This window comes from Amphiura filiformis, chromosome 15 (assembly GCF_039555335.1).
Source record: "Amphiura filiformis chromosome 15, Afil_fr2py, whole genome shotgun sequence".
NCBI classification, from domain to species: Eukaryota; Metazoa; Echinodermata; class Ophiuroidea; order Amphilepidida; family Amphiuridae; genus Amphiura; species Amphiura filiformis.
In genome coordinates, this window is record NC_092642.1 from 17,176,245 (window position 1) to 17,197,174 (window position 20,930).

Sequence of the window (20,930 nt, forward strand, 5' to 3'; positions counted from 1 at the left end):
TTTTTGACAATTCAAAATCATCACTACCCCTTATGCTGACGATTTTAATTTAATCACCAACAACAAGATTCAGCACCAAAAAATAATCAATGAACTCCATAGGAGAGCAACCAGCATGGGGCATACTCTGAAACCCTCCAAATGCCGTTCTCTCTCTCTGTGTGGTGGTAAACCAACTTTGGTTGATTTTTATATTGGTGATAATCTTGTGAAATCTGTCAATGATGATCCTCAACGGTTCCTTGGGTCGCTGGTTACGTTATATGGAAAAGAAAAAGAAATGTATGAACATATTGTCTCTAAACTTAACGGTAAATTAACCAACATAGATTCATCTTTGATTCGCAATGAGTACAAATTGGCCATATACATCCGTTACTGCCTTCCTTCATTGAGATTCTGTTTTACAGTCCATGATCTTACTAGTTCAAATCTCCAGCTTTTGGACCGCAAAGCTGAGCAGTTCCTGAAAGGCTGGCTAGGGATTCCAAAGCATGGTGCTAATACAGCCTTGTTGCACATGATGTCACGAGGTCGTCACATCCCACGCATTTCGGATGTATATCGCCAAGCTCATTGTGCCTCATACAGTAGATCAAGATGCAAAGCTGATCAAATAACAAACCTGGCTCTGGACCTTAAGCTCCAACGTGAATCTTCCTGGGTTCGTAAAATTTCCATCACTAAAGAATGCGAAAACATACATTCCCTGGCTATCAGTAACCCCGAAAATACCATATGGGGTAAAATCAAACCTCAGGTTAAACAAAATCTGAAGCATACTGCAGTTACTGTCCGTTTTCCTATACACAATACACAGTGCTCTTTCCCATTGACGCGTGACCTTTACAAATAGCCCTACGTTAACAGTATGGGGATATGACTAGTTAACGTCGCTGTGTGAAAAATAACCGGCCAATATTAAAAGTACTCTTCTAAAGTTCTAGAAAATATAGTTTTTAACATGTCCTAAATTTTAGCTAATTTAGATGTTTGGAAATATTCGTACTTTGGTGTTTTAGTTAATGTTATAGGTAATAGTACATTGCCTAGTTAACGTCGCTGTGTGAAAAATAACCGGCCAATATTAAAAGTACTCTTCTAAAATTCTAGACAATATAGTTTTGTAACATGTCCTAAATTTTAGCTAATTTAGGTGTTTGGAGAGGTCGTACTTTTGTGTTTTAGGAAGGACATGTAAACGACAGATAACACCAAAATATGAAGAAATTATTTCCAAACCGTGTTAAGTCAAAAATCATTATGTTGCTCATTTTCAAGAATGCTGGTTTACAAAACGCACGCCATTGTCTGATTTCGTGAACAAAGCCACACATAACATTGTTTCCTTTCGTTTCCTTTATAATCGGTTACCCAACTGAAGCTATGAATACCAGCTTTATTGCGATATCGCACATGAAAACAGTCACTTGTGCACAACCAGAAGATCCGATTTAATCAGTTGAGCTGTTTCAATGAGTGTTATCTTGGTTTAATAGCTTTTAATGGGGTTAAGTCCTGCAAAGGTCGAGATGAATTCTACTGTAGACATGACTGCATCATGGGTTGAAACTGATAACTATTGGAAATCTGTTGTTGAGCCCCTCTTGAGCCAGGGTGATATCCCTAAGCTGTTGGAAAAATGTGAAACCGATTTAACCTGGAAATCGTTGATATATTCTTTACCCTGCCTTCCTTTACAAATTTAAAACGCTGGGGCAAAATACCTGTCCCCTCTGTAAGGGTAAAGGTACCTTAATGCACATACTCAATAATTGCCAAAATATGCTAGATCGATACTTATGGAGACATAATAATGTTATTCGTATATTTTTATCCACATTAAAAGAGGCTGAATCGTTTAAGTGTGGCAATCTACAAGTATATGCCGACATTGAAAATAATACCATCGGTGGCGGTACAATACCACCCAACATATAATTGCCACATCCCAAAAACCCGACATTGTTTTATTTTGGCCGGCAAACAAACGAGTCATTCTATTTGAACTGTCGGTGCCATTCGAGCCGAACATTGGTAAAGCCAACTCTATCAAACATGATCGGTACGCTTCCCTTGTTTCCGACATCACCGACGCCGGGTATGATTGCTCGTTAATTGCCATCGAAGTCGGCTCTAGAGGCTTGATTGACACCGACAACAAAAATAGGCTGACTCGTTTGTCAAAACAACTTAACACCCAAAAAAATTCAAGGTATTGAAAGACCAAATTACCAAATCTGTTCTCATGTCATCTTACTCAATCTTCAACTCAAGACATGAGCCAAAGTGGAATGTCCAAGAAGTCATATAACTTTTTTCTCACCGCCATGATGTATTTCCTCATTGTTTATGTGTATATTTGCTGTTTGTAATAGTGTTTACCCTTGCCTGAGATCGGTATGGATCTCAGTTGATCTTGGGGTTATATGTGCTTCTTCTTTTGTTAATAAAGATGATTAAATAAAAACTCCGTCTTTCAACGAAAATATAATACATTTCCACAGTTAATTTTTCCCACTTTTTCTTGTGTCAATAATTAAATTAAATTAATAGTATGTTTGTGGTGTCAATTACATAAGAATGATTGAAATACTTATGAATATGAATAGGAAAGTTCGTTTGATTGATTTCAACCCACCGCCATCGCATCTATAAAGGCAGGGTTGTGCGTTTGATTGCTGGGCATGGAAGAGTTCACTTCAGTGTGTAGGAAAATGATTGTACGAAACGGCTTTAACTCTAGTCCTATGAGGTTGGGGGTTGCACTAACCCCAAGGTTTTTAATCTGGTATAACATGATAACAATAAAAAAAGGCGTTTGCCCCAAACAAAAAGCTACTCGTATATCCTTTGCGCTCATTTTAGTGATAAAAGTATTACCCCAGCACCTTACCCGACCATCAAAAATAGGAGGGGTCGATGCCCATTATAGGTTTCATGACTTTAATTTTGCTCTTGTCAAATTATCACAAGAGATATCGACTTTTTAGCGGCCAAGCCAGCTTATGCAATAGCTCTGTCCTTTAGTTCGTAACAAACATTCTGTCGAGCTTGTTACTTGGTAGTTAGGTTGAAATAGTCTAAACTTCTGTACAATTTCCATATTTTTGCGAAGGCACGCTCACATCATGCCGGCATAGCAACATTATGTGGGGGAAAATTATCATTAAATAAGCTAAATAAATGTTCAGTTTGATAATCCGTCAACAGGTACAAAATTGACCTTCAATTAATCTCCGATGTCCTTGAAATGACCATGGATAAAATTGCTAAAATATATTTCAGGTATATAACAAAAAATTGGGCTTTTGTTTGACTTTTGGTAACCTTGAAACGATCTTCATTCCCGGGGGGTCACTCCCATTGTGGACTGTACACCATCCGCGATAATCAACTTTTGAAAAGCACCCTAAACAAGGATTTAACCATTGGCTAAAACAATACCCTAAACAGGGATTTTATTCCTTGCATCAAATTTCATACCCTAAATTTCATGTCCGCGTGTTAGCAATTATTATTATTATTATTATTATTATTATTATTATTATTACAAGGATTTATTAAGCGCATTTCCACAAAGTCCAATGCGCTTTACATGATAAAAATACATACAAAGTACAACTACGAGTGACATAAATACGTATCAAAAGCCTTATATAAAAATTGCAATATTACCAACTTCAACAGCAAAAATATACATAAACATATCTGCATGGAAATTCAAAAGAATAGATTATTGTATTAAAACCATTGTATATATATGAAACATCATTAAAACCAACATACATAAAAGTAGCCAAAAATGCACATTCTGAGCGGCGCGTACGTGCACAGGCAAGTTGTTCCATAGTCTGGGCCCTAAAACAGAAAAAGACTTGTCCCCAAAGGAACGTTTAGTACGGGGTATGGCAAGACGAGTATGATCTTGGTTAGATCTGAGCCCTTGACGGCCAGAGTTGTATTTAGTTAAGACATCTTGTAAATAAGTAGGTGCAGAACCATAAACACAATTGTACACATGTACTAAGATCTTGAATTCAATTCTCTGCTGGACTGGCAACCAATGCAACTCACGAATGAGTGGGGTCGCGCTGGTGCGTTTGCTGACCTGATAAATAAGACGTGCCGCACGATTTTGCAGCTTTTGCAGACGCTGAACATCAGAAACGGACAAACCCCCAAGCAAAGAGTTGCCATAGTCCAACCGAGAAAGAATCAAAGATCTCACTGCATGTGCACAAGTAGAACGATCAATGTAACGACGAATCCTATTTAAATTTCTCAAATGAAAGTTTACACTTTTACACAAAGAGCTAACATGATTTTTCATTGCAAGGCTATTATCAAAAACAATACCAAGATTTTTAATGGAAGCAGATGGGGCAATCACAGATCCACCGATTTTCAAATCAAGGTGAGATACAGCATTTGCATGCCTAGCAGATGCAATCAAGAAAAGCTCTGTCTTCGAGTCGTTTAACTTTAACTTGTTTGCAAGCATCCACGATCGTATTTCAGCGATGCAATTCGTAAGCCTACAACGTGCAGCAGCTGTATCTTCCTCAGACTTAGGATTGAAACTAACGTAGAGCTGTGTATCATCAGCATAAATGTGATAAGCCACCTGAAAACGCCTGATAATATTAGTGACCGGTTGCGCATACGCTGTGAAAATCGGTGGACCTGCGACTGCCCTTGTGGAACACCATACTTTAAGGGATGATTTTCAGAATAGTCTCCAAGAACACAAACCCTGTTACTACGATCCCTAAGGTAACTATTAAACCAGTTCTTGGCAGAGCCTGTTATGCCAAACTCCCTCTGCATTCGATCAATAAGAATATCATGATCTATTGTATCGAATGCAGAGGAAAGGTCCAAAAGGACCAACATTATTGCTTTACCTTTGTCAAGTTCATTCAACATGTCGTTTTTCACCCTAAGGAGAGCAGTTTCTGTACTATGGGAAGCTTTTTATGCTGACTGATATGTTTCAGTGAGATTGTTGTCCTGGAGATGATTATTGAATCTAGAAACAGAAAATTGCAATTTTGCTACCTTTTTTTCCAATATTTCATGTTTTTGACACCCTAAACGCGTTACGCGCGTATCGTGCCTACCCACGAAAAACTACCCTTTTACGCGTTTTCATTATCGCGGATGGTGTACAGGCCACAATGGCAGTGACCCCCGGGTCTTCATTAGTGTAACCATATCAACTTCATATAAAGGCCTAATAATTTGTATTCAACTTCAGAATTTTCCCTTTGGACTACAAAATAGACCCCCCGTGTTCTAGATCAATCTGAGTTACTGAGTATAAAACATAAAGACTGTCTATAGCCAAGATATATGAGCAAGGATCATCATTGTGTCATGTATTGCAGTAACAGAAGCATTTTAACCAAACAAATTGTATATACTGGAAGTATCCCCTTAATGATCTTTGACCCCAAATCTGTTTTCACCCCATACATCATACACACTGGTAATGTAATGCAATGTGTAAGTTTAATCATTGTATCATGTAATTTCTAGAAGAAGATGAACGTTTACCCAATGCCCCAAATCCCGGGCCCAAATCACGTTATTATCCCATATTACCAATGCACGACGCATGACATTTGACCCTACAATGGGTCATGTCACATGTAAAGTTTGGAGTACTGATACATGTTTGATATAAAATGGGATGGATTGAGTACAATGCACAAATTGGTCGAACCACGAGTTTAGTAAGAAAAGAAGTATTTTGATTGTATTAGATCATATACAGGAAATACCCTCTTAATGACCCGCGACCCCTTTGTGTACGCCCCATATATCCTGGCCAAATCTTATTATTATGTCATAATCTGCTGGAGAAGTTCACACATATATTGGACGAGCTATGAATCAGAGAACTACATTGGATTGTTATTGTGATATATATAATACCCATCTGAGGACTTTGCCGTGGCATATTTTGCAAATATGTTTGTTTTATTTTTTCATAATGTTCATTCCAAGTGTTCCAAATTCGGCAGCCCTTTTGCAGTGTTTACGTGGTGATTAGCACCAAATAATAAATCAGGTGTGCTATCTAATAATATGAAAAAAAAATTACAGAATTCGAAATGTCACAATAACACGGCATAAACCGCAAGGATAAAGTTTCTCTGAACAGGATGCAATTTGAGACTATGGAATGTTCTCATAATAACATCATCTCACGATTTCGCAGAATTTGGTGTAAGACAATACATGCAAAATCCGCCACATTTGGACAATTTTTAGCTACTCAGCCCCGTACAGCTCTTCGTGGTTAAAGCGTTTCTCTACACGCCACTGGGGTGCAGGTGGAAGCTAGGCAAAACACCCGGGGCAAAACATCACTATCACTCAGCCAAAACTTAATTTTCAGCGTTGCAAATTGTTTTCTTCCATTTGTAATGCAGTCTACTGTTGTAGACCATTTTAATTTATCATCACTCTGATCATGGACAATCCACCAATGACCTGTTCTGATCCAACATCCATGGGAAACCCTTTTTCTCTGGGCAGGGCAGGCACTGGGGATGTGTTGTGTTTTATGCATGGAAATGGTATGAATAAATTGTTAAATCAAAAAGGGAATGCATCAACCTGACCAGGAAACTTGCGGAACAAAATGTTGCTCGTGACACAGATTGTCAAAATAATTCTTGGAATATCAATAACATTAATGTTAGTCGATTAGTTTTGGAAACAGAAGCTAACAGAATAATACGGTTAAATGTCAGTTCAGTTTGGTAAATGTTTATAATTAATGTATAACCTACTTCATTGGCCACTTGTTTTTACTGTTCATCCTAGAAAGTCACCATAGAAAACATCACCATCAACAAAACATACCATTTTTCAGTTGCCGGTGCTCAAGCGATATCATTAGCAACACGTATGTCTAGAACCGGGACTGGTATTGGTGAGACCACTGACAAATGTGATGTGGTGATCCATCATGGATAGTATTGTGACGGGATTCGAAATATTAAATATTATAAAGTAGTATCCTTTAATTTTGCTATCCAAATCACGTAGTGCGCCTTTTTAAAGGCGAATTTTCGTTTGCATTACGTCATTATCAATCAATCAATTAACTGGTAATAAGCCTCGCTGATTGGCTGCTTACCATGCGGTCTCGCTGGAGTGGAAATTTCCCCACTCCGGTGATGATCGTTCTAGGTAATTATATTTCTCTTGTTCTTTCGTTATTCTTTTATTATTTTTATTATTATAAATGATACTAGGAATTCAATCATTCCAACTCATCTTAGATTATTATGTATAGAACACGTAGAGGTGATTTGGGAGTCATGAAATTAATTTTAGGATGTGTTTTGGAGCGATTTTGTGTGAGCAATTCGAGTGATGCTTCGTTGTTTTATTTTCCGTGTGCGTGTATACGGAAAGCATAGCATCTCTGCACATTTCTTATCGGGTTTGGCCACAAATTCACCCCCAAAATCATGCTTTATCGTGTTCGTATTTCAAAATCATATGTTCTAAACAATATGGTATTCTTTGCTGCTCATGTTGGTATATAACAGAACTTTCTAGGTGAAGCGGAAAGAGAGAAATTGCTGATTTAGTTCGTCTATCTTAGATTATTTTATAATTAAATTTATTTGGGTTCCATTATTGCTAGATGGCGGACGTGCCAGATTGTGCATATCAATGAGGTCAAAGGTATACGTACCGCACAGCGCATTACTAAGTAGCGCATATACATGTACATGCGCTAATTGCGTTACTCGGGTTTTCCCCGAATAATATTTTGGATCTTGGATTTAATTAATTATTTGAGATGGCGAGTTGCGTATAATATTAATAGGGTTTATTATATTTTCGCGTTGTATTATTTTCGTTTGGAAAATAATACTCTCACTCTCGTTCTCACTTTTCACAATTTATTATGTGTTTATTTATATTGTCTGACTTTTGATATTATTCATGATTATTAGTATGCAAACATTGTAGCCTCAGCTAAAAGCATTTGTTAATAACGAAATTACATTTTGTCAAATCATGGAGGCTTTAACATTTGGATCAGAGTATTTATGTGAAACTCATGCAAGTCACGCTCAGATACTATTTTGAGATTAGTTAGGGTTTTATTACAAAACATGTCATGTACAGGGCTATGATCTTATTTAGGCCCACAAATTGTGTGAAGTATATTTAAATATTCATGTATTTTTGTTTTTATAATATGTGAATATTAAGTGCTCACGGAAAGTTATTGGTAAGATGATATGGTATATTTTTATTATTATTATATGTGATTTCAACAGACATGATTGTGTTATATTATGGTTCCGTGCACGTGTATGTTTGCTTTTCAGTGCTTCAGACAGGCCTGTGTGAGAGTGCGGATCTACGGAGTAGTGCACTGGGTGAGGAAATAACACCCTGTAGGAAATAACGCCGAGGCTGCGGAGGCGCCCGGGGTTATTTCTGAGCGGTAGTGCATCGACTATTAAAGGGTGAGGACACCCCGTAGGAAATAACGCCGAGGCTGCGGAGGCGCCCGGGGTTATTTCTGAGTGGTATATCAACTGAGTCAGCTGAGGAACCTGAAAGGAAGGAGAGAGGCAATGGATCAAAAGGTACTAGCACGGATCCATAAAGGAGGAGAAGGTCCAAGGGGCCCATGCAGTAGCGTGGCGCAGCCCAGGACACATCATCGGGTAATGGTAGCAGAGAGGAGGTCTGGGGGCCTAATTGCTGCGGAGAGTAATAGTGGGCGAGTTAATGGTAGCAGGGAGGAGGTCTGGGGCCTAATACTGCGGAGAGTGATATTTGGAGAGTTAAGGGTAGTAGAGAGGAGGAACACGTCGGGTAGGACTGGTGTCCTGGTTCTACGTGGACTGGTGTCCTGGTTCTACGTGGACTGGTGTCCTGGTTCTACGTGGACTGGTGTCCTGGTTCTGCGTGGACTGGTGTCCTGGTTCTACGTGGACTGGTGTCCTGGTTCTACGTGGACTGGTGTCCTGGTGCGACGTGGACTGGTGTCCTGGTGCGACGTGGGCTGGTGCCCTGGTACTGCGGGTATTTGGAGGAGAGTTGGAGGAGAGTTGGGCCAGTCCGAGTTGGGTGGTGGAGGAGTTTGACTGGTCCGAGTTTGGGTGATGGAGGAGTTAGTCGGTCCGAGTTTTGAGTGATGGAGGGCTTGAGCTTTGAGTGATGGAAGTAGTTGACCAATCCAAATACTGAGTGATGGAGGTAGTGACAAGGCCTAATGGTATAGTAGGGCCTAATGGTTTGTATGGTGCTATTGTTTATAACACATAGTCTGTTGAAATCTGTATTGTTGTTTACCATGTCGTAATTCTAAGAATGATGATGCATAGAGATATATACGTCATGTATCGGAAAGATACATACGTATGTCATCTTTTATGTATTGTTGAAAATCTGGTCTGCACCTAGAGAGGGGCCTCTATGTGCAAATTTTCAATTGCGTTCAAAAACTTAGAGGTATTTTTCAAAATATTAATATGTGCCAATGCATATTATATGTCATTTGCATGTATTATACCTATTGGCATGCGCCGCGTGGGGCCATGCTGCCCAATTTTTCGTATTCCCATAGGTAGTTGTGTTCATATCATATTTGTCAAACTTTGTGATGATACTTTGCCACTACATGATTGCATGTCGTACGCAAGTGTCGTCAATATTAGCATGGCGCTTCATGGGGCCGCTATGCCCAAATTTTCATTTTGTACTAAATAACTTAGATTTTTTGTAGGCCTAACATGTTATATAATTATTATTAACACATTTTTCTTATTTGACTCCGGTGATGATCGTTCTAGATTCTGGTGTGGCGTGTTCTAGCATGTTAATTTGGCCCGGGTTTACAAATCAGACTGTTGCCGTTGTGTAGCGTGTTATTGGTGGTACGGCAACTTGTGGTTACTGTTACCTGCTGCCCGGTTATTGTGACGCGTGAGACAGCCTGCTGGCCAGATTAAAAGCTAGTGTTGATCGATATGTGAGATGGTATTACTTTGTGGAGATAAAGTATATTCTGGAAGCCGTAGTATGTAATACAGATAAGACAAGTGCCACGAATAAATCAGTATACATTGTTGAAGTAAAACAAGATATCACTGTAGTTTCTTTGAGGTCCATCACAGTCTCCACCAGTGCATAGCCGGATTCTAGCTCCGGCAAGCCCACCTATAAAGCCACTTGCTAAGTACCTAGCCGCTCGGTCCCGTCACAAGTGGTGGCAGCGGTGGGATTTGTTTGGAGATTAGGAGGAGTTGTGAGTTAGATGGACCCAGAAAACTGCGGGGATGTAAACGGAGAGTAACAAGTGGTGGCAGCGAGTAGTAAACCCGAAGTCGTGGAAGACCGTGAATTCAAAGAGAGGTGGAAGAGCAAGTTGAAGTAAAAATAGAGGAACAGAGAGAGTATTGAGCAATGTCGGGAAGTGAAGTAGGAAAAGATGGAGGTAGCCCTGGATGGAAGGAGAAGTGGGAAGGGCCTCGGCCCGGTGATAGTAATGCATTGGAGTTAAAGTCAACGGAGGGCAATGTTGAACCAGAGCAACGGGAGGAGGCAGGCGGTAATGAAAGTGATATTGAGAGTGAGTCCGGAAGTGGTTCAGGCGCTGTTAGTGACTCTGATATGTGGGATGAACCTGATGATAGAGGGCGAAAGGTTGCACGATTTAAGAATATGGCTAGGGAAAGAAGGGATAGAACTTCTGAGGAAGAGAAACAGACTCAGAAGAAGAGAGAAGTAGAGCGGTTGCAAAGAGAGTAGAAGAAAGACTCGAAATGTGTCGGAGGAGGAAGCACCTGGTAGTGATGCAGAGGTTGAGGGTGATGGCGCTAAACAGGAGCGCAGATGGGGACGGTACAACCTTAGATCTAGGGGATCTGAGAAAATGGCGCCAAGGTTGGAGGCAAGTGAGGATGTTGACTCTCGAGAGCAAGATGCCCTGATGAGAGCAGCGAGGAACAGGCTTGATGTGAGTAGTAGAGATGCGGACCAAGAGTTGATGGAGGAACATCAACGCTACCAGTCGAAAATGGCAGAGCTGGATAGGGTCAGGCGCGAGCACGAGAAGGAACTTGCAGATAGGGAATGGGGGTTGAAGGTGGAAGAAAGGAGTATTGATGATGCAAGAAGGGCTTTTGAGGAAGCAGCTCGGGATGCGCAAAACCTGGAGATGGCACGCAGGGAACGGGAAAAAGAACAAATGGAGGAAAATGCACGGGCAGAACGTAAAATGCAGAAATTTGAGGCTGATGCCCAAGTTAGGAGACAGGAAAGGCAAAAGAGGAAACAGGAAATGCAAGAGGAGGAAGAGGAAGGGAAGCAGGAGTTACAGATGATGGATCAAAAAATACGGTTGATGGAACGGGAAGCACGGGAGAAGCAGGAGAGAATAAACCAGTTGCGAGATAGTCGTAGAGAGCAGGAAGAGTGTGAGAGGGTGGAACGAGAAATGGCGAGAAAACGCGAAGAAACTGCAATAACACAGCATGAAGAATGGCAGAGGAAAGAATCCCAAGAATGGGGAAAGAACACTGAGAGTCAGGCACTTCAAAAGGAACTTGAGAGTCTGGACCGAGAGAAAGAACTCCGAGTGGCAAAATTGCGAGCATTGCAAGACGGGGAGCGTGAGCAAAAGTACGGGCCTGTGAATATGGCATGGCCATCCAGAGAAGGAGTGGAAGTAGGTTGTCAGACCGATGATTCCAATTCAGGAGAAGAAGTGAGACGGCAGTCTAAGAAACAAGGTCGGCAGAATGGAAGAAAAGGACTGCGCCAAGGGCACAAGGGTATTGGCACCGCAGAGCAAAGCCAGCCGCCCCCCTTAAGGCGTGATAAGAGGCTGAAGGGGAAAAGCCAATTTGAGGCCAAGTTTGATCCCTATCGGGAAAGGCAAAAGCAAAGGGTACTCTGCGTGGCCAGGAGACTAAGTCAGATCAAGTTGGGGATAAAAAGTCCAAAAAGGAGAAGAATAAGGTACGGATGTGTTCGAAGAAGTCACAACTGGCTAGCGAGACTGAAACTAGCAGTGAAAGTGAATCGGAGTCTGACTGTAGGCCTAAATCGTCTTCCAAGAGAGCATCGGTGTCAAAGAAGAAGAAGGCGATAGAAGTAGAGAGTGAAACTAAGAGTAGCGATAGCAGTGGGAGTGACTCTGACACATTGTCAGAAAGTGAGGACAAGCCTAAGAAAGTCAGGAAAGGGGCCAAAATGAGCACTGCAACGGCAAAGCTACTGAGAGAGTCCAAGGAGTCCAGTGAGGATGAGACTAAATCACACGCAGGAGTGAAGTCAGGTAAAAAGAAGTCTACAAAGGGGAAGAAGTCGCGGGGGAGGAAGAAAAATAAACCTGCATTGACATCCACGGATGAGTCCACCAGTGCAGACGACACAGTTAAGAAACGAGGAAGTATGAAGCCCCCAAAGTTCAATGGGAAAGGCTCATTTAAGGACTTTGCCGCCCAGTTCGATGCGTGTAGAGACTACAATGGCTGGTCAGATAGGGAGGCAGCCTTCCAGATGTTTTCTTGTTGCCAAGATGAGGCACTGGCCACGCTGAATGTGAATGATATTAATCCACGTGAGGTTCGTTATGCCAAAGTAGTGAAGGTACTTAAACGAGAGTTCGGCCCACGTGAGTGTCCCGAGAATTACTTCCTGTCTCTTTCTCGGCGTGAGCAAAAGCAAGGGAGAGAGCCTCCGTGAACTGGGGAAGCAGATCAAAAGGCTAGTGGAGTTGGCGCACCCAAAGTCTGAGAAAGCGGAGAAAGATTACATCGCCAGAGAGCATTTCAAGAGGGCGATAGCTGATACAGAGTTGCGCAAGGAACTCTTCCGATCGACCCTAAAACTCTGGTGGATGCTATAGGGCTTGCTGAGAATGTAGAGTCATTCTGCAAGACAGAACAAACCAGGGGTCGGGAGAAGCAGGTTGGCTATAGTCGAATAGCGACTGAAGAGAGAGACTACTCACCCAGAGATTCTGAAGTGAGTGAGTTGATTGCGCGTGTGAGCGAGATGGAGCGTGACTTGAGGTCAGTTAAGCAAGCCAGACCCGAAGTTGCCTCTGGTAGGGGAGAGAGAAGTGATAGTCTTGGATACCAAAGTCAAGATGAAATGGTGAGGGTCTTGCTAGAGAAGGTGGAAGGAATGGAGAAGACGATGAGTGGCGTGAGCCAAGGTCCAGTTAATAAGGGTCCTCGGCCATCCCCTGCAGCAAAGTCACAGCAACCACCGCCAAATGGTAGAGTGAGTCCGCGTCCTCCAGCTCGTCAAGACTCCCCACGGAGATGCTTCAAATGTGGAGAGCCAGGGCATATGCAGAGGTCCTGTCCCAGCAAGCTGGTGAAAGGGTAGACCAGTGGAGTGAGTGTCGCAATTGTGGAGGCCGTGATCATGCTTGGTGGCAATGTGAACGCCCGTTGGCATGTTTTGAGTGTCATCAGGAAGGACACATGTACCGGAATTGTCCTGCAAGATGGCAGGGAAACGAAATGAGGCCAAACCAATGGTCCTGGGGGAGGCCACCTATGAGGAGGGACCAAGGCTGGAGACCGAACCAATTTGCGAGACAGGGGAACAATCAGAGTCAGACACCGGGGAGACCGAACTTCTCACGGACATAAGAGAATTCGCCTTGGGGATAGGGGAGAATGAGCCCGGGGAAATAAAGGATCTATGGGTTTCAACTGTCATACAGGGAGAGAGAGTAATGCTTTGTGTTGATTCAGGGGCCTCTAAAGTAACATTAACACCAGAGCAGTACCGTCAGATCCCGCAGGCGAGACGACCACCATTGAAAGAAGAGAAGGTATACTTGCGACAGGCTGATGGGTCCAGAGTACAGATAATGGGATCAGCCTATATGGAAGTGCAAGTTGGTAGTCATGTTGAGAGTGTGCCAGTCTACGTTGCACAAGTCAGCGATAACTTGCTGGGAACGAATTTTCTGAGGAAGTGCGGAGCTAAAATAGATTTTGATAGTCTGCAGCTGATAATCCGTGGCGAGAAAGTGGATTGTCGCACAAAAGATGACAAACCGTTGTATTCAAAGCTGGTTACGTCATCCGAGATTCGTATACCTGCAGAACATGAAATGGTGGTCCCTGCATGCTTGGCTGGTAACAGGAGAGGTAGCATGATGTGCTTGGTGGAACCCATAGATCAGGGGATAGAAGATGATGACTTGATGGTAGCCCGAGCCGTAGTAGACGCTAGCTTGGAGATCATACCCGTGAGAATTATGAATTTGGGCTCAGAAGAAAAGGTGCGTAAGGCGGAAAGGTAGTTGCCCGTTTGCTCCAGATTGAGGAGGAAGATGTTGAAGTTGAATGCGAACAGTCGGTACGCAGATGTGAAGAAGTGGGAGCAGAAGTGGAACTTCCAGAGCATCTAAAAGAGTTGTATGAGCGATGTGCCATTGACTTAGAGCCTGAGGGGAAGAGACAGATCTTCGAGTTGCTTGTCAAGTATCAGGACATATTCTCGAAGGGCGAGTATGACATAGGGCGTACCAAGTTAGTCCAGCATAGCATTGACACACAGGGTGCCCAGCCTATTAGACAGCCATTGAGACGCTCTTCACCTGAGCAGAGGACAGAAGTTGAGAGACAGGTGGCTGAGTTATTGGACAAGGGTCTGATACAACCTTCTGACAGTCCATGGGCAAGTCCAGTGGTTCTTGTGAAGAAGAAGGATGGGTCAAAGAGGCTGTGTTTAGATTATAGGAAATTGAACGAAGCTTCCGTCAAAGCGCTTATCCGCTTCCGCGGATTGACGACTCGCTCGATGCGCTAGGAGAGGCGAAGTTCTTTTCTACTTTGGACCTTGCGTCAGGCTACTGGCAAGTAGAGCTGGACGAAGATGCCCGTGACAAGTCTGCATTCAGGACAACAAGTGGCCTGTATTCCTGGAATGTACTCCCCTTTGGGCTGTGCAACGCACCTGCCACGTTTGAGAGGTTGATGGACAATGTGCTGGCAGGCCTGCGTTGGGAAGCGTTGCTGGTCTACCTAGATGACGTCATTGTATTTGGCCGTACAATTGAAGAGTCCCTGACAAGGTTGTCCTCAGTGTTTGACAGATTTGGGAGTGCCGGGCTGAAGGTCAAGCCAAGCAAATGTTCCCTACTACAGAAAGAGGTCCGGTATTTGGGGCATATTGTGTCCGAGAAGGGATACACACAGACCCGGACAAGATAGAAGCCGTGAAGGACTGGCCGACACCAGTTACACAGACACAGGTCCGTAGCTTCCTGGGACTGGCGTCGTATTATCGGCGATTCATACGTGATTTTGCTGATACGGCTGCACCATTGCACAGGTTGACGGAGAAGAGTGCAAAGTTCCAGTGGAATGAAGATTGTGAGAAAGCCTTTGGCACATTGAAGGAAGCATTGATAACGGCACCAGTTCTTGCTTACCCTAAATCAGCAGGACAGTACATCCTGGACACAGATGCAAGTAATTTTGCAATCGGTTGTGTACTGTCACAAGAGCAAGACGGAGAAGAGAGTGATTGCATATGGTAGCAAGTCACTGAAGAGAGCTGAGAGGAACTATTGTGTGACGAGGCGAGAGCTGCTAGCGATTGTGGAGTTCTTGAAGAAGTACAGACATTACTTGGGAGGGGGCCAAGTGAAGGTGAGGACAGATCACAGCTCCTTAAGGTGGCTGTCGAACTTCAAGAATCCGGAAGGCCAACTCGCCAGGTGGTTGGAAGTTGTGCAAAGCTTCGATCTCTGCCTTGAGTATCGCCCTGGTAGGCGTCACCAGAATGCAGATGGCTTGTCTAGGCGCCCATGTAAACAGTGTGGTCGATGGGAAGGGCAGATGGCCAAAGAGGCAGAAGAAAGCCAAAGACAGGAGGCAGAAGTTGAGGAGGCTGAGTTAGTGGAGACAAATGAGGTTCCTATGGCCACGAGTGAAATTGGGACCCAGACAGAGCCAGAACTCGAGCTGGAAAGAAGGCGTGAGGGGCTGAAATTGCCCAAGTCAGCACTGAAAACGAGTATAGTAGCGGTGAAGAGCACACTCCGGTGGTTGAAGGAGTTGGTGTTATGCTGGACACACCAGTGACAGAAGCAGCAGAGAACAGTGACACTGAAGTATGGCTAAGGCATATCACTACCATGCCTGAAGTTTCGCTGACTTCTATCCGAGAAGCTCAAATGGCTGATGAGACCATGTCACCCATTATAGTGTTGAAGGAATCTGGGGGTGAACGACCCAAATGGGAAGACGTTGCACATCAGTCAGCTGCACTAAAGACCTACTGGGGCCAGTGGGACATGTTGACGGTGAAAGAGGGCGTCCTTCTGAAGCGATGGGAAAGTGACGATGGCAAAGAATTCAAATGGTTACTAGTGCTTCCGAAGTCACTAAGGAGGAAGGCACTTGATGCACTGCATGCATCGAAGACTGCAGGCCATTTGGGTAGAGAGAAAACCTTGCCAAGGCTGCGAGAACGGTACTACTGGGTTGGTATGAGTGCTGATGTCAGAGTTTATGTGCGGCAGTGCGTAGACTGTGCCCGTAAGAAGAACCCTCCGTGCAAACGCCGAGCCCCGTTGCAGCAAACCCGTGTTGGAGCCCCCCTGGAGCGAGTGGCAATCGATGTCTTAGGGCCCCTTACGGAAACTTACCAAGGAAATGCATATGTCCTTGTGGTGGGAGATTACTGGACTAAATGGATTGAGGCATACGCCATACCTGATCAGCGTGCTGAGACAGTAGCAAACAAATTAGTGCATGAATTTGTGTGCCGGTTTGGAGTCCCCCTAGAACTGCACTCAGACCAAGGGAGGAACTTCGAGTCAGAAGTTTTCAGCGAGATGTGCAAGATACTGGGCATCACCAAGACAAGGACTACCCCTTATAACCCGAAGTCTGATGGGTTAGTGGAGAGGTACAATCGTACGATAACCAATGCAGTGTCGCTGATGTTGTTACCACTACAAGACCAGAAGGAGTGGGACAAGTGTCTACCCTATGTGGGCTTTGCATATAGATCAAGTGTCCAAGCATCTACCGGTGAAAGCCCTAATATGATGATGTTAGGACGTGAAGTATCTGCCCCAGTTGACCTAGTGTTTGGTGCAGTGCCTGGAGAAGGAGAATGTGCAACTGACTATGCAGAAGAGTTGGGGGAGAGAATGAGAGGTGTACACGAAAGGGCTAGGCATGCTCTTGAAGCGAGTAGTAGACGTCAGAAGCGGAACTATGACCGCCGAACACGAGATCCTATTTATAAGGAGGGTCAGTTTGTGTGGCTGTTTGATGTCAAGAGGAGACCTGGCTTGTCAAAGAAACTAACACTGCCGAGGGAAGGTCCCTATCTAGTGGTGACAGCACTATCGGATGTCACCTTCCGCATACAGAAAACGGCCAGAAGTAAACCAAAGGTTGTGCATGCGGACCGCCTCAAACCCTATGAAGGACCAGAGCTAGAACCATGGGTCTTCGAAGCTCCAGTCCCGGCAGAGAAACAGTCTGAGTTGGAGACTGATGTGTTGCCAGAGGTGGAAGGATTAGTGGAAGCACCTAAACCGGATGACCCTGTAGCAAATGGGGACAAACCTACAGAGAGTCAAGGAACTGAAGAGAAGAACTCAAGTACGAAACCGGACACAGAGAGACCAAGTATCTTGAGGAAATGTCCAGTAAGATCGGGAGAGAAGAAGAGAGTCCAGTTCAATCCAGAGGTAGCAGTGCAAAACATCCCAAGATGGGGAAAAGGCAATAAAGTTCCAGGAAGTGGGCGTATGGTAAATCGGGTTGGAGACATAGGAGAACGTAAAGAAGCAGCTAATGCTAATGACACATATGGACCCCAGCTGTGGGTGGGACGTCGGAATCCAAGCCGAGTCAGACAGAGACCCATTAGGTACCGTTAGCCTAAGAGTAAACCAGGAGAGATTGCTGAAAGTATTAATCCCTTGTATTTTCTTTTATTACAGAAATCGACATGGCTTCTAATAGAGCAAGAGTGGATGAAGAATGGGAGAAGGAAAAGGAACGATGGCGAGAAGATTTCCGCCGGGAGTACCAAGTATGGGAGAGAGAATTAAGAGAAAGGGAGAGGAGAATGAGTCAGGCGGAAGGGTACTATCAGCACTGGATGGAAATGAGGAGACATGAACGTTGGCAGTGGGAGATGGAGTTAATGGAAAGAGAACGGAGGGTCAGTGCGCAGGAAAACGAGTTGGGTATGCTGGAGCGGAAATTAGAAAGAGCAGAAAGGAGGTTAAAGAAACAGCAAGAGCGGGTAGAAAGGAAGGAACATGAGAAGCGACAATTGGACAGAAAGATCGAGGACGCAGAGGAAGAGATACAGAGACTAGAAGAGCTCGAGCGGCAAATCATGGACCAAGAAAGGAGAGAGAAGGAGGAAGGAGAGTATCGACAGAGTCTAGAAGAATGGTCGCAGCTAGGAGCTGAAGAAGACTAGGGATCTGCTGTCATCAGGAGACTGACTCCGTGTTGGACAAAGGATATTTTGGCCTCGGGCATGTCAGATGATCAAGCTGACTACCATTGCCAGGAACTTGTTGGCTTCAGGCATGCCAGATGATTAAGCTGACTACCATTGCCATGACTGAGTCGGAAGGAGCATAGGACGCTATATATTTAAAAAATGTTGTAGAGTAAATTGTGTATATATATAGGTGTAGAGTAAGACAATTTCGAACCCCGTTAGTGTTTCAAAGATCACATTTTGACGGAGCGTCAATAATGTTGGGAGGGGGCTGTGTGACGGGATTCGAAATATTAAATATTATAAAGTAGTATCCTTTAATTTTGCTATCCAAATCACGTAGTGCGCCTTTTAAAGGCGAATTTTCGTTTGCATTACGTCATTATCAATCAATCAATTAACTGGTAATAAGCCTCGCTGATTGGCTGCTTACCATGCGGTCTCGCTGGAGTGGAAATTTCCCCACTCCGGTGATGATCGTTCTAGGTAATTATATTTCTCTTGTTCTTTCGTTATTCTTTTATTATTTTTATTATTATAAATGATACTAGGAATTCAATCATTCCAACTCATCTTAGATTATTATGTATAGAACACGTAGAGGTGATTTGGGAGTCATGAAATTAATTTTAGGATGTGTTTTGGAGCGATTTTGTGTGAGCAATTCGAGTGATGCTTCGTTGTTTTATTTTCCGTGTGCGTGTATACGGAAAGCATAGCATCTCTGCACATTTCTTATCGGGTTTGGCCACAAATTCACCCCCAAAATCATGCTTTATCGTGTTCGTATTTCAAAATCATATGTTCTAAACAATATGGTATTCTTTGCTGCTCATGTTGGTATATAACAGAACTTTCTAGGTGAAGCGGAAAGAGAGAAATTGCTGATTTAGTTCGTCTATCTTAGATTATTTTATAATTAAATTTATTTGGGTTCCATTATTGCTAGATGGCGGACGTGCCAGATTGTGCATATCAATGAGGTCAAAGGTATACGTACCGCACAGCGCATTACTAAGTAGCGCATATACATGTACATGCGCTAATTGCGTTACTCGGGTTTTCCCCGAATAATATTTTGGATCTTGGATTTAATTAATTATTTGAGATGGCGAGTTGCGTATAATATTAATAGGGATTATTATATTTTCGCGTTGTATTATTTTCGTTTGGAAAATAATACTCTCACTCTCGTTCTCACTTTTCACAATTTATTATGTGTTTATTTATATTGTCTGACTTTTGATATTATTCATGATTATTAGTATGCAAACATTGTAGCCTCAGCTAAAAGCATTTGTTAATAACGAAATTACATTTTGTCAAATCATGGAGGCTTTAACATTTGGATCAGAGTATTTATGTGAAACTCATGCAAGTCACGCTCAGATACTATTTTGAGATTAGTTAGGGTTTTATTACAAAACATGTCATGTACAGGGCTATGATCTTATTTAGGCCCACAAATTGTGTGAAGTATATTTAAATATTCATGTATTTTTGTTTTATAATATGTGAATATTAAGTGCTCACGGAAAGTTATTGGTAAGATGATATGGTATATTTTTATTATTATTATATGTGATTTCAACAGACATGATTGTGTTATATTATGGTTCCGTGCACGTGTATGTTTGCTTTTCAGTGCTTCAGACAGGCCTGTGTGAGAGTGCGGATCTACGGAGTAGTGCACTGGGTGAGGAAATAACACTCTGTAGGAAGTAACGCCGAGGCTGCGGAGGCGCCCGGGGTTATTTCTGAGCGGTAGTGCATCGACTATTAAAGGGTGAGGACACCCCGTAGGAAATAACGCCGAGGCTGCGGAGGCGCCCGGGGTTATTTCTGAGTGGTATATCAACTGAGTCAGCTGAGGAACCTGAAAGGAAGGAGAGAGGCAATGGATCAAAAGGTACTAGCACGGATCCATAAAGGAGGAGAAGGTCCAAGGGGCCCATGCAGTAGCGTGGCGCAGCCCAGGACACATCATCGGGTAATGGTAGCAGAGAGGAGGTCTGGGGGCCTAATTGCTGCGGAGAGTAATATTTGGCGAGTTAATGGTAGCAGGGAGGAGGTCTGGGGGCCTAATACTGCGGAGAGTGATATTTGGAGAGTTAAGGGTAGTAGAGAGGAGGAACACGTCGGGTAGGACTGGTGTCCTGGTTCTACGTGGACTGGTGTCCTGGTTCTACGTGGACTGGTGTCCTGGTTCTACGTGGACTGGTGTCCTGGTTCTGCGTGGACTGGTGTCCTGGTTCTACGTGGACTGGTGTCCTGGTTCTACGTGGACTGGTGTCCTGGTGCGACGTGGACTGGTGTCCTGGTGCGACGTGGGCTGGTGCCCTGGTACTGCGGGTATTTGGAGGAGAGTTGGAGGAGAGTTGGGCCAGTCCGAGTTGGGTGGTGGAGGAGTTTGACTGGTC